This window comes from Pan troglodytes, chromosome 3, assembly GCF_028858775.2.
Source record: "Pan troglodytes isolate AG18354 chromosome 3, NHGRI_mPanTro3-v2.0_pri, whole genome shotgun sequence".
Classification (NCBI taxonomy): Eukaryota; Metazoa; Chordata; class Mammalia; order Primates; family Hominidae; genus Pan; species Pan troglodytes.
This window is the reverse complement of record NC_072401.2, coordinates 88,285,470-88,297,619: the sequence shown is the minus strand read 5'-3', so window position 1 is coordinate 88,297,619 and position 12,150 is coordinate 88,285,470. Positions and strand designations below refer to the sequence as shown.

The 12,150-nt window shown below is 45.5% G+C and overlaps 1 protein-coding gene and 1 pseudogene across 1 annotated transcript in view; one reads left to right on the top strand and one right to left on the bottom strand.

Moving 5' to 3' along the window:
- AFF1 (ALF transcription elongation factor 1) overlaps positions 1–12,150 on the bottom strand; it is a 247,133-nt gene that overhangs the window by 222,804 nt on the left and 12,179 nt on the right. The window lies entirely within an intron of this gene.
- On the top strand, positions 1,575–3,297 carry LOC101056730 (actin-related protein 2/3 complex subunit 1A-like; annotated as a pseudogene).

Below are 12,150 nucleotides of genomic sequence, written 5' to 3'. Positions count from 1 at the left end.
AGGAGAAGCTGTTGTTGAGTCCATGTCTAGCCTCCATTCCTGCCATCATGACCACTTTATTCATGTGCCCATTGAGTAAACATTAAGTGTCCGGAAAAAGTTTTTTTTTTTTTTTTTGCATCCACATAGTATGTCATTTTGTCCTTTTGGTTATTCAGAGCATCCTCTGCTGTGAATTTCCCTTGATGAGCATTCACATAGACACACGTCTTTGTAGTCTATGTCCTTTCCAAGAGGTGCATCAACATACCAATTCCCCATACTTCTTTGTCACCAGTGTTTCAGTCTTCTTCCTTTCTTGACCATCCAACCAAATTCTTAGCAACTGCACATAAATCAATGGAAGTACATACTTCTGTCCTCTTGTTCCAGACAAAGTAGATGTATTACTTTCCTAGGGCTGCTGTAACAAATGACCACAAACCAAGTGCCTTAAAGCAACAGAAATGTATTGTCTCATAGTTCTGGAGGCCAGAAGTCTGAAAGCAAAATGTCATCAGGCCATGCTGTCTCTCAAGCCTCTAGGGGAGAATTGTTCATTCCCTCTTCCTAGCTTCCAGTGGTTGCTGGCACTCCCTGGTGTTCCTTAGCTTGTAGACATATCACTGCAACCTCTGTCTCCATCATCACATGGCATTTTCCTTGTATATCTGAGTCCAAATTTCCCTCTTCTTTTTTATTTATTGTTTTCTTTTGAGACGGAGTTTCAGTCTTGTTGCCCAGGCTGGAGTGTAATGGTACAATCTTGGCTCACCGCAACCTCCATCTCCCGGATTCAAGCGATTCTCCTGCCTCAGCCTCCCAAGTAGCTGGGATTACAGGCATGCACCACCATGTCCAGCTAATTTTGTATTTTTAGTAGAGATGGGGTTTCTTTCTCCATGTTGATCAGGCTGGTCTTGAACTCCCGACCTCAGGTGAGCCACCCCCCTCGGCCTCCCAAAGTGCTGGGATTACAGGCGTGAATCACCGTGCCCAGCCTTCCCTCCTTTAAGTACATCAGTCATTGAATTAAGGCCCACCCTAAAGCCATATGACTTCATCTTAACTTGATTACCTCTGCCATGACTCTATTTCTGAATAATCACATTCACAGGCTTTGGGTGGACATGGAAGTAGCCTGATGTGAAGAGTCAGAACCTAAGGGGATTAGGAGGATATCCATTCATGGAAATGGCCCAGCACTGGTGCTGGAGCCCAAGAAAGGAGAGGAAGTCATCCATACATGGGAGCAACCTGGTGTGGGGAGTCAGAACTGGAGTGGGTGATGGAGGGTGCTTATACAGGGGGGCAGCTCAGAGAACACAAGAGCACAAATGGCATGGGAGGGCTTTCACCCACGAGCCTACGGTGGCCTAGTATTGCATATCAGAATACAATGAGGTGAGGAGGATGTTTGTATGGGGAGGGAATGGAAGAGGTGATGGGAGGTTGGTCATATTCAGGAAGATTAATATATTCAGGTAAACTAATATGTCAAAGATAATGAGGGTCAGGTTTCTCACTGTCAGAGAAGGGATTATAGAAATAGAGAAAACTAGTCATCGGTCCCCGTGGTGGGCCTGTTTGCATTGACTGCCCAGAGTCCATGAATCCTCCACTCCAAGCCCGTCCGGACTCCCCCGACCCCAGCTTTCTCTCCTTTGAAAACACTAAGAATAATGTCACTGCACCAGTTTTTATTAGAGCCAATCACCTATCGTGCCTGGAACAGGGATCATACCCAGATTGCCCTCAGTTCCAATAATCACCAAGTGCACATCTATAAGAAGAACGGAGCCGGGCGCTGTGGCTCATGCCTATAATCCCAGCACTTTGAGAGGCCTCGGCAGGTGGATCACGAGATCAGGAGTTCAAGACCAGCCTGGCCAAGATGGTGAAACCCCATCTCTACTAAAAATACAAAAATCAGCTAGGCATGGTGTGGCAGGCACCTGTAATCCCAGCTACCCGGGAGGCTGAGGCAGGAGAATTGCTGGTACCCAAGAGGTGGAGGTTGCAGTGAGCTGAGATCGTGCCACTGCACTCCAGCCTTGGCGATAGAGCCAGACTCTGTCTCAAAAAAAAAAAAAAAGGAAGAAGAAGAACGGGAGCTGGTGGGTGAAAGCTCATGAACTCAAGGAGCACAACAGACATATCACAGGTATTGACTGGGCTCCCAAGAGCGACCGCATCGTCACTTGCAGGGCAGACCACAATGCCTATGTCTGGAGTCAGAAAGATGGTGTCTGTAAGCCAACCCTGGTGATCCTGAGAATTAACTGTGCAGCTACTTTTGTGAAGTAGTCCCCACTAGGGAACAAATTTGCTGTGGGAAGTGGAGCACGATTCATTTCTGTTACTTTGAGTCTGAAAATGACTGGTGGGTGAGCAAGCACATTAAAAAGCCAATTCGCTCCACAGTCCTCAGCTTAGATTGCCATCCCAACAACGTTTTGCTGGCAGCAGGATCATGTGACTTCAAATGCAGACTGTTTTCTGCCTACATTAAAGAAGTGGATGACAGCTACTCAGGAGGCTGAGGCAGGAGAATGGCGTGAGCCCGGGAGAGTTCATAGTGAGCCGAGATCGTGCCACTGCACTCCAGCCTGGGTGACAGAGCGAGACTCCGTCTCAAAAAAAAAAAAAAAAAGTGGATGAAAAGCCAGTCAGTATGCACTGGGGCAGCAAGATGCCCTTTGGGCAGCTGATGTCAGAGTTAGGTGGCAGTGGCACTGGTGGCTGGGTCCACAGGGTCAGCTTCTCTGCCAGTGGGAGCCGCCTGGCCTGGGTCAGCCACAACAGCACCGTGTCTGTTGCTGTTGCCTCAAAAAGTGTGCAGGTCTCACATAGAGTTCCTGCCGCTCCTGAGTGTTTCATTTGTCTCAGAGAACAGAGTGGTGGCTGCTGGCCATGACTGCTGCCCAACGCTCTTTTCGATGACCGAGGCTGCCTGACCTTCATCTCCAGGTTGGACGTTCCAAAACAGAGCATCCAACGCAACATGTCTGTCATGAATGCTTTTGCAACATGGACAAGAGGGCCACGACTGAGGACCGCAACACGGTGTTGGAGATGCTGCACCCGAACAGCATCACTCAAGTCTCTATTTATGAGGTGGGCAAGCAAGATTGTCGCAAATTTTGCACTACTGACATCGGTGGAGCCATGACAATTTAGGATTTCAAGACTCTCGAATCTTCCATCCAGGGCCTCTGGATGTGAAGCTGAGTGAGCTTCCACCATCCAGCACAACAAACTGTGGAAGATCGCAGCTGTGCTGTGGCACGATGGCAAGGAAGCCAGCCCCAAGGAAACACTGAGAACACATATCACGCCAATACCGTGTGGTTTTGTTTGAATATAAAATTGGTTAAAGTGTTGGTTTTTTAAAAGCAGTACTTTTTTTTTTTAATTGCGACTTCATTCCATTTTTGACCAAAGCTTCTCTTTAAGCAGTTTATTATGGAAAATTGTGACACTAACTTAAAAGACAGTGTGAGGGAGATATGTAAATCGCCCAATGGAAAATTAAATTAAAAACTGAATGTGGTTTTGAAAAAAAAAAAAGAAAAGCAAAAACTAGAATGAACCTTGTGGATGGATTAGAATTGGAAGTACTGGAGTGACCTAACGGTCTTTAATATATTAAGATAGATATAAATGTAAACATGTGCACACACATTTACATATATGTTTTCATGTCCATATTCATACACATTTATATGTATACACTCATATACATATCTATATGCTCATATGTGTGTGTATACATGCACAAACACATGCATTGGTTAGTTCAATCCCCTGAAAGGACCTGGGAGTATTGACATCTCAATAGCAATAGCAAAACCATACCGAAATATTGCTTTCTAAATACCATTTTGAGAGCAGGCAGAGCAGTTGGCTCATGGATATATAGGCAGGCATTGACTATCAGGAGACCTATTAATTCCAGGGAGGCAGAAGGTGCAGCTGCTTACAGTGAGAACACAGGAACTTGTAGTGATTCAAGGACCAAGCTTTGGGTCCAGACTAAGAGAGGGTTTGATCCCAGTTTTGGATTTACTAGCTAAATGATGTATGGGCAATAGGTTCCTTAACATTTTTGAGTCTCAGTTTCTCCAAATGGGATATTATAAGAATAAAAAGACAATCGGCTGGGCACAGTGGCTCATGACTGTAATTCCGACACTTTGGGAGGCCGAGGCAGGAAGATCACTTGAGGCCAGGAGTTTAAGACCAGCCTGGGCAATGTAGTGAGACTCTGTTTTGTTTGTTTGTTTTTGTTTTTTTAAATGGCTGAGTGCGGTGGCTCACGCCTGTAATCCCAGCACTTTGGGAGGCTGAGGTGGGTGGATCACCTGAGGTCAGGAGTTCAAGGCCAGCCTGACCAACATGGAGAAACTTCGTCTCTACTAAAAATACCAAACAAACAAAAAATTATCTGGGTATGGTGGCACATGCCTGTAATCCCAGCTACTTGGGAGGCTGAGGCAGGAGAATCACTTGAACCCAGGAGGCAGAGGTTGCAGTGAGCCAAGATCACACCATTGCACTCCAGCCTGGGCAACAAAAAGCAAAACTCCGTCTCAAAAAAACATTTTTTTTTTTCTAAATAGCCAGGCATGATAGTGCATGCCGGTAGTCCCAGCTGCTTGGAAGGCTGAGGTGGGAGGATCACTTGAGCCCAGGAGGTTAAGGCTGCAGTAAGCCATGATTGTGCCACTGCACTCCAGCCTGGGCACAGAGCAAAACCTTGTCTCTAAAAAAGAAAAGAGAGAGACAGAGAGACAGACAGACAGAGAAAGAATGTAAGTAAATATCTGGCATGTTGTGAGCACTCAGTATTCTCACCTGGAACACCAGGAAGGCATGCTGCAGCAGCAAAACTCATCAAAGAAATAAGAAAAAACCCTCAGCAAGCTTTCCAAAATCTTCATCTGAGCTCAGAAGGCCAGAGACTTGGTAGAGTTCCAGGGGATTTCCAGTCCCATATACCAGCCATGAAATTAAGATGCAGCCCTTTTATGTTAATTAAGCCTAGTAATACAATTTGAGGTAGCAGATCTGTCTGATCTGTGTGTTGGATATTCCCAAGAGTAGGGGTGTAGGATGAGAGGAATTATGCCAATCTGATTTTATTCCACAAAACTAATAAGCAGGGGAAATTCCTATGAAAAGGCTGGGATCTCACCACTGTTCAAAAAAGAGCCAGTCTAAGTCTCCTCCATCCCGGACAGTGCTTACATCCAACCTGTCACCAAGCCTTCTGCCTCCACTTCCCCACAGCTGTTCTGTTTCTCTGCATCTCAAAGGCCATTCCTTGGTTTCAGCTCTCAATTCTGACTTGGTTATTTCATGCAAAACTTTTTTTCTTTTTTGTTTTTGAGATGGAGTCTCACTCTGTCGCCAGGCTGGAGTGCAGTGGCATGGTGGCATGATCTTGGCCCACTACAACTTCTGCCTCCCAGGTTCAAACAATCCTCCTGCCTCAGCCCCCTGAGTAGCTGGGACTACAGGTGCAAGCCACCACGCTCAGCTATTTTTTTTTTTTTAGCTATTTTTTTTGTATCTTTAGTACAGCAGGGGTTTCACCATGTTGGCCAGGATGGTCTTGATCTCTTGACCTCGTGATCCGCCCGCCTCGGCCTCCCAAAGTGCTGGGATTACAGACATGAGCCACTGTGCCCGGCCTCATGCAAAACTTTCTAACTTGACTTCCTGCCCCTAGCTTTTATGTCCTCTAAACCATTCTCCGTCTTGCCATGGACCGATTTCCCTTTTTGTAAGCATAAATCTGGTTATGCCACAGCACACTGACTCCTCAAATCCTGTTTCTTCCAGGATCAACTTCACACTTCTTAGATGGCATTCGATGACCTCCTAACAAATAATCTGCTACAATCAATAGAGGTCAGTCACACCCTGTCCCTTGGGATGATATTTTCACATTTCTACCTAAGCACTTTCCCTAGGTCTTCCTTCTTTCTCCGTTTTGCAAAAGATTGTTACTTTTTATATTCTGCCATTAAAAACATTTTAATTTTTTAATTTTTAATTTTTTTTGAGACAGAGTCTTGCGCTGTTGCCCAGGATGGAGTGCAATGGTGCGATCTCAGCTCACTGCAAACTCCACCTCCCGGGTTCAAGTGATTCTCCTGCCTCAGCCTCCCGAGTAGCTGGGATTACAGGTGCAAGCCACCACACCTGGCTAATTTTGTGTTTTTAGTAGAGATGCGAACTCCTGGTCTCAAGTGATCTGCCCGCCTTGGCCTCCGAAAGCGCTGGGATTACAGGCATGAGGAACCACACCCAGCTTCATCTTGTGTTTTGAAGAACAGAAAAATTCAGCTTGCAGGCAGAAGGGGCAAGTGCACAGAGAGAAGCAGAAATGAAATGCAGTGGGGTGCTCCTTCTACTTCTTTATTTCAGTCTCTGCCTGAGGGCTGGCTGCATTCCTGTGCTTGTGTCCAATGAGATAAGCCAGTATCTTTATTATAAATCCCACTTTCAGTTTAAATTAGTTCCCTAGAAGTTCTGCTATTTTTAACCAAATAACCTTTTTTTTTTTTTTTAAGTCTTCCTCTGTTGCCCAGGCACCTGGCTCCAAATCACCTTAATTTAAGGAATTACGCTCAATCTTTCTGGGCGAAGAGCTTGTGACTTTATCATGTGGCTCAGTGTATTGCTAGGTTTTATTTACTGTAAGTCTTGCAGAGAATCTGGCACAGTTGGGCAGGGGATTTGAGGTGTTGTAAGCAAGGACTGATAGAAGGGTGTGTAGTTGGTTCATACAGAGTTTAGTAGGATGTTTCACTTTCACGAGACTTATAGTAAGCATTAATAAATATTTGAACAGAGGAGTATTCCATACCTCATAAATCTAAATCTGATAAAAAATTAGAATTTAAAGTGATTGTTAATAGCTATTGTGTCACACTGAGGTACAGAAATCCAGTGATCATCCTTAATTGTTGCGCCTGTGGTCACTGTATTGGGTATCAGCCATATATTTATTTACCAGCTGACTTCTACCTTCCTGCAGCCGATTTGCTGTTTGTTATGTAGGAAAATTCTAGTGCTGACACAGGAGACCACTCAAAGAAGCTTTTGAGAAGTTGCAAACAGCTTGGGACCTGAACAAGCACTTTTGCTTAGAATCTTTACTTTGATTTTGACACCTTCAGCCAAGTGTTGGCGTCTTGAGAATTCTCTTTCATCACTTCTTGACCCAGCTCCTCATATGTAATGGTGTTAGCTTGGCTAAGTTGGAACTATAGTTCCCAGAATCCCCTTCCCTGAATAATTTGTGTTAAAGTTAGAAAAAGAGGAGCCTGCATGAGATACGGGTCACGGGAGATAGATGTGAACCAGCAGCCATTCTATGGGAGAAGGACACAGAGAGATTGGCATATCCCAACTTGTCCCCACTCCCCACCATATTGAGAGACAGGTAAAGGTGGGGGTGAGTTCCGTATGTCCTTGCTGTCTGCTCCACACCAAGTACAAGCACTTCCTCCCAAGTACAAGCCCTGATCACTAAGAGGGATCCCGCTGAGAGTTTCCACTTGGACAGCTGGAAGCCTGGCTTCTCACACTGGAACTTGCCCACCTGTGCCAGGAGGGCTGGTTAGTGACTTTTCTTTGATCTTCCGATGTCTGAGAATTCAGACCCTGAATTCTCCAGATTCTACAACAATAGTGGGTAGCAGTCATGTCTTGTTTGCTATCCCAGAAGTTATCACAGCTTCTAGCATATAATTAATTCTCAATAAACATTTACTAAATAAATGATCTTCAGGAGGGAGGGAGGGAGAGAGAGAGTAAGGTTGAGGAGGGGGAGGGAGGGGGAGGGAGGGGGAGAGAGAGAGAGAGAGTGTAAGTGTACTTCTCTTATTGAAGTGGTCCAGATGGTGGAAATTCTCTTCTGCACACTTTTGGCTAAGAGGAAAAGGTGCTTTCCAATCTCATATTACTTACTTTTAAAAATAATTCCACAAGGCATATTCCAAAAAAAAAAAAAAAAAGGCACTGTTGAAATAGAGAAACGAAAGTAGCTTGCTTGCTTAAGATCCCAGGGCAAGAGAGGAAGTAAACCAAAATAGAACTTGTAGTTACGTTTTCCTTAAGTATAACTCAAATCTACTCAGCAGTTCACTCAATTTTATCTCCCTCCCTTTATCAAACCCACTTTCTTTCATCATCACTTCTTCTGCCCCTACCCATAAACACACATATATGCTCATCCAAACACCAGCAACATATGTGTGTGTGTGTGTGTGTGTGTGTGTATGTATATGTTGAAAGTATAGTTCTCCAAAGGGGAATACATCCAAAACAATTCAACAGATACTTATTGAGCATCTATGTGTAAGAAAAATTGTGCTCTCTGCAGGCAAAGCAAGGATGAGTAGGGAGCAAATGTGTTGTGGCCCTCCCACTGGAGAAACGTTATACAAATTATTTGATGTGACACCATTTCTTTTTTTCTCTTTTTTTTTCTTTCTGAGGCACAGTCACCCAGGCTGGAGTGCAGTGGCATGATCTCGGCTCACTGCAACCTCTGCTCCTCGGGTCAAGCAATTCTCCTGCCTCAGCCTCCTGAGCAGCTGGGATTACAGGTGTGTGCTACCATGCCTGGCTAATTTTTTGTATTTTTAGGATAGATGGGGTTTTGTCATGTTGGTCTCGAACTCCTGGCCTCAAGTGATCCACCCGCCTTGGCCTCCCAAAGTGCTAGGATTACAGGTGTGAGGCACCGCACCTGGCCTGATGTGATACCATTCTTGGTTATTACCAAACTCCTGTCCTTAAACAGTGCCCTGTCTCTTTTTCATTCCTCCCTTGAGTCTTTGTGTTGTGTTTCCTCATGAAAATACCCCCAAAGTAGCTTAATGAGATTTAGCAGAAACAGATCTTCCAGGTCATGGCCCATTCAAGACAACATTTTTTTAAACTTCTATTTTAAGTTCAGGGGTTCATGTGTAGGATGTGAAGGTTTGTTACATGTGTCATGGGGGTTTGGTACACAGATTATTTCATCACCCTGCTATTAAGCCTAGTATCCATTATATCTAGTTATAATATTTTTCCTGATCCCCTCCCTCCTCTCCAAGAGAACATTTTATTATTCCCTAGGCAGGTGGTTCTTAACATTTGCCAGTAAACTTTTAACTGGGAAGCCTCTTTAAAATGCAGAATCCTGGGCTCCACTCCCTATCGCCCTTTTCCCTACTAAAATTCAGGATGTCTAGGAAATTTGTATTTTTCACAAGACTCTAAGTGATCATCTCACACCAGTGGTCTCTGGGCCACTCTTGGAGAAATGTCTAAAAACATCTGACAGAGAATCACCTTAAACACTTACTTGTAAAAAGCTGATTCTTTTTTTACATTTTTATTTTAATATTTATTTATTTATTTTTGAGATGGAGTCTTGCTCTGTCACCAAGGCAGGAGTGCAGTGGTGCAATCTTGGCTCACTGCAACCTCCGCCCCCTGGGTTCAAGCAATTCTCCTGCCTCAGCCTCCCTAGTAGTTGGGATTACAGGTGTGCACTACCATGCCTGGCTAATTTTTGTATTTTTAGTAGAGATGGGGTTTTGCCATGTTGGCCAGGCTGGCCTCAAATTCCTGACCTCAAGTGATCTGCCTGCCTTGGCCTCCCAAAGTGCTGGGATTACAGGTGTGAGGCACCTTGCCCAGCCAATTCTTTTTTTTTTTTTTTTTTTTTTTTGAGACCGTCTTGCTGTGTTGCCCAGGCTGGAGTGTACCGATGCGATCTCAACTCCCTGCAACCTTCACCTCCTCCCCAGTTCAAGCAATTCTCATGCCTCAGCCTCCCAAGAAGCTGGGATTACAGACATGCACCACCACACCCAGCTAATTTTTGTGTTTTTGGTAGAGATTAGGTTTTGCCATGTTGCCCAGGCTGGTCTCGAACTCCGGGCCTCAAGCAATCTGCCTGCCTTGGCCTCCCAAAATGCTGAGATTACAGGCCTGAGCCACCATGCCTGGCCTAAAAAGCTGATTCTTGATCCCTGGCCCATACTATCTGAATCCGAATATTTGAGGTCAGAGCCTCGTAATATGCATTTTAACGTCATTCCCCACTTAATTCTTATGGAGTCCAGAGAGCTTCCTCTGAGAAGTATTGTTCAATCTACTCTACATTAAAGGCCATAAAAGCCCTCTGTAGAGAGAAATAGAAACATGCAGGGCCCTCCTCTTTAATAAACATTGATTTTAAAATCCTTACTAATCATTAGAATTTGTTCCCAGTTTATTGCGGGTCTGAGCATATCCCGGGAAATGGCTGAGTTCTGAAGGTCAGTGGCCCTTATGCCCTCTGAGGTAGTCAGGATTACTGATGGGCCCATCCCACCTAGCCCCAGTTTGCTGACTAATCATCTTCAGGTTCATCAAACAGGAATCAGAACCTCAGGGCCAGGAGCGGTGGCTCACGTGGGTAATCCCAGCACTTTGGGAAGCCAAGGTAGGTGGGTAACTTGAGGTCAGGAGTTCAAGACCAGTCTGGCCAATATGGTGAAACCCTGTTTCTACTAAAAATACAAATACAAAAGTCAGCTGGGCGTGATGGTGGGTGCCTGTAATCCCAGGTACTCGGGAGGCTGAGGCAGGAGAATTGCTTGAACCTTGGAGACAGAGGTTGCAGTGAGCCAAGATTGTGCCATTGCACTCCAGCCTGGGCAACAGAGCGAGACTATGTCTCAAAAAAAAGAAAAAAAAAAAAAAAAGACCTCAGAAGCCTAAGTGGTGTTCAGAACCATCTTCCTGGATAATGGGGACTGTGGTTTTTCTGGGGCCAACCTCAGATCACCACTTGTCTTCCCAACTCTACCCCAAAACTCTGTCTAACATTTCATACCAGATGTAAGGTTTCTTTTCTTCCTTGAGACAGGATCTTGCTCTGTCACCCAAGCTAGAGTGCGATGGTGCCATCATAGCTCTCTGCAGCCTTAATCTCTGGGGCTCAAGCAATCCTCCCACCTCAGCCTCCCAAGTACCTGGGACTACAGGCATGCAACCGCCACATCTGGCTATTTTATTTATTTATTTATTTATTTCGAGATGGAGTCTCTGTTGCCCAGGCTGGAGTGCAGTGGCGTGATCTTGGCTCACTGCAACTTCCACTTCCCGGGTTCAAGTGATTCTCCTGCCTAAGCTTTCTGAGTAGCAAGGACGACAGGCATGTGCCACCATGCCTAGCTACTTTTTTTTTGTATTTTTAGTGGAGACAGGGTTTCACCATGTTGACCAGGCTGGTCTCAAACTTCTGACCTCAAATGATCCGCCCGCCTCGGCCTCCCAAAGTGCTGGGATTGCAGGCATGAGCCACTGTGCCCAGCCTAATTTTAAAATATTTTAGTAGAGACGGGGTCTCATTATGTTGCCAAGACTGGTCTCGAACTCCTGGGCTCAAGCCATCCGCCCACCTCAGCCTCTCAAAATGTTGGGATTACAGGCGTGAGTTACCGCAACCGGCCCTCATTTAGTCTTAATTACCTCCTTAAAGGCCTTATCTTCAAATATAATTACATTAGGGGTTAGGGCTTCAACGAATGAATTTTGAGGGGGCACAATTCAGTCCTTAACAGCAGCTACGTGTAGCATGTTGCTGCTTTGTAGCTTCTCTTTTGGAGAATTATGAACTCCAAGTATACTTTTCGAATCTGTAATCATTGAACTTACAATTATTATTATTATTATTTAGAGATGGGGCCTTTTTATGCGGCCCAGGCTGACCATGAACTCCGGGGCTCAATCAATTCTCCTGCCTCAGCCTTTTGAGTAGGCGGGACTACAGGTGTACACCACTGCTGCCAGCTTACAACTTTTTTTTTTTTTTTTTTTTTGAGACAGAGTCTTGCTCTGTCGCCAGGCTGGAGTACAGTGGCGCGATCTTGGCTCACTTAAACCTCCCCCTCCCAGGTTCAAGCGATTACCCTGCCTCAGCCTCCTGAGTTGCTGGTGAGAGGTGACAACGTGTTACCAGCCCTCGCTTACTCTCCGCGCCTCCTCGGCCTTGGCGTCCGCTCTGGTCGCACTCGAGGAGCCCTTCAGCCCGCCGCTGCGCTATGAGGGCCCCTCTCTGGGGCTGGCCGAGGCCGGAGCCGGCTCCCTGTGCTCGCGGGGAAGTGTGAAAAG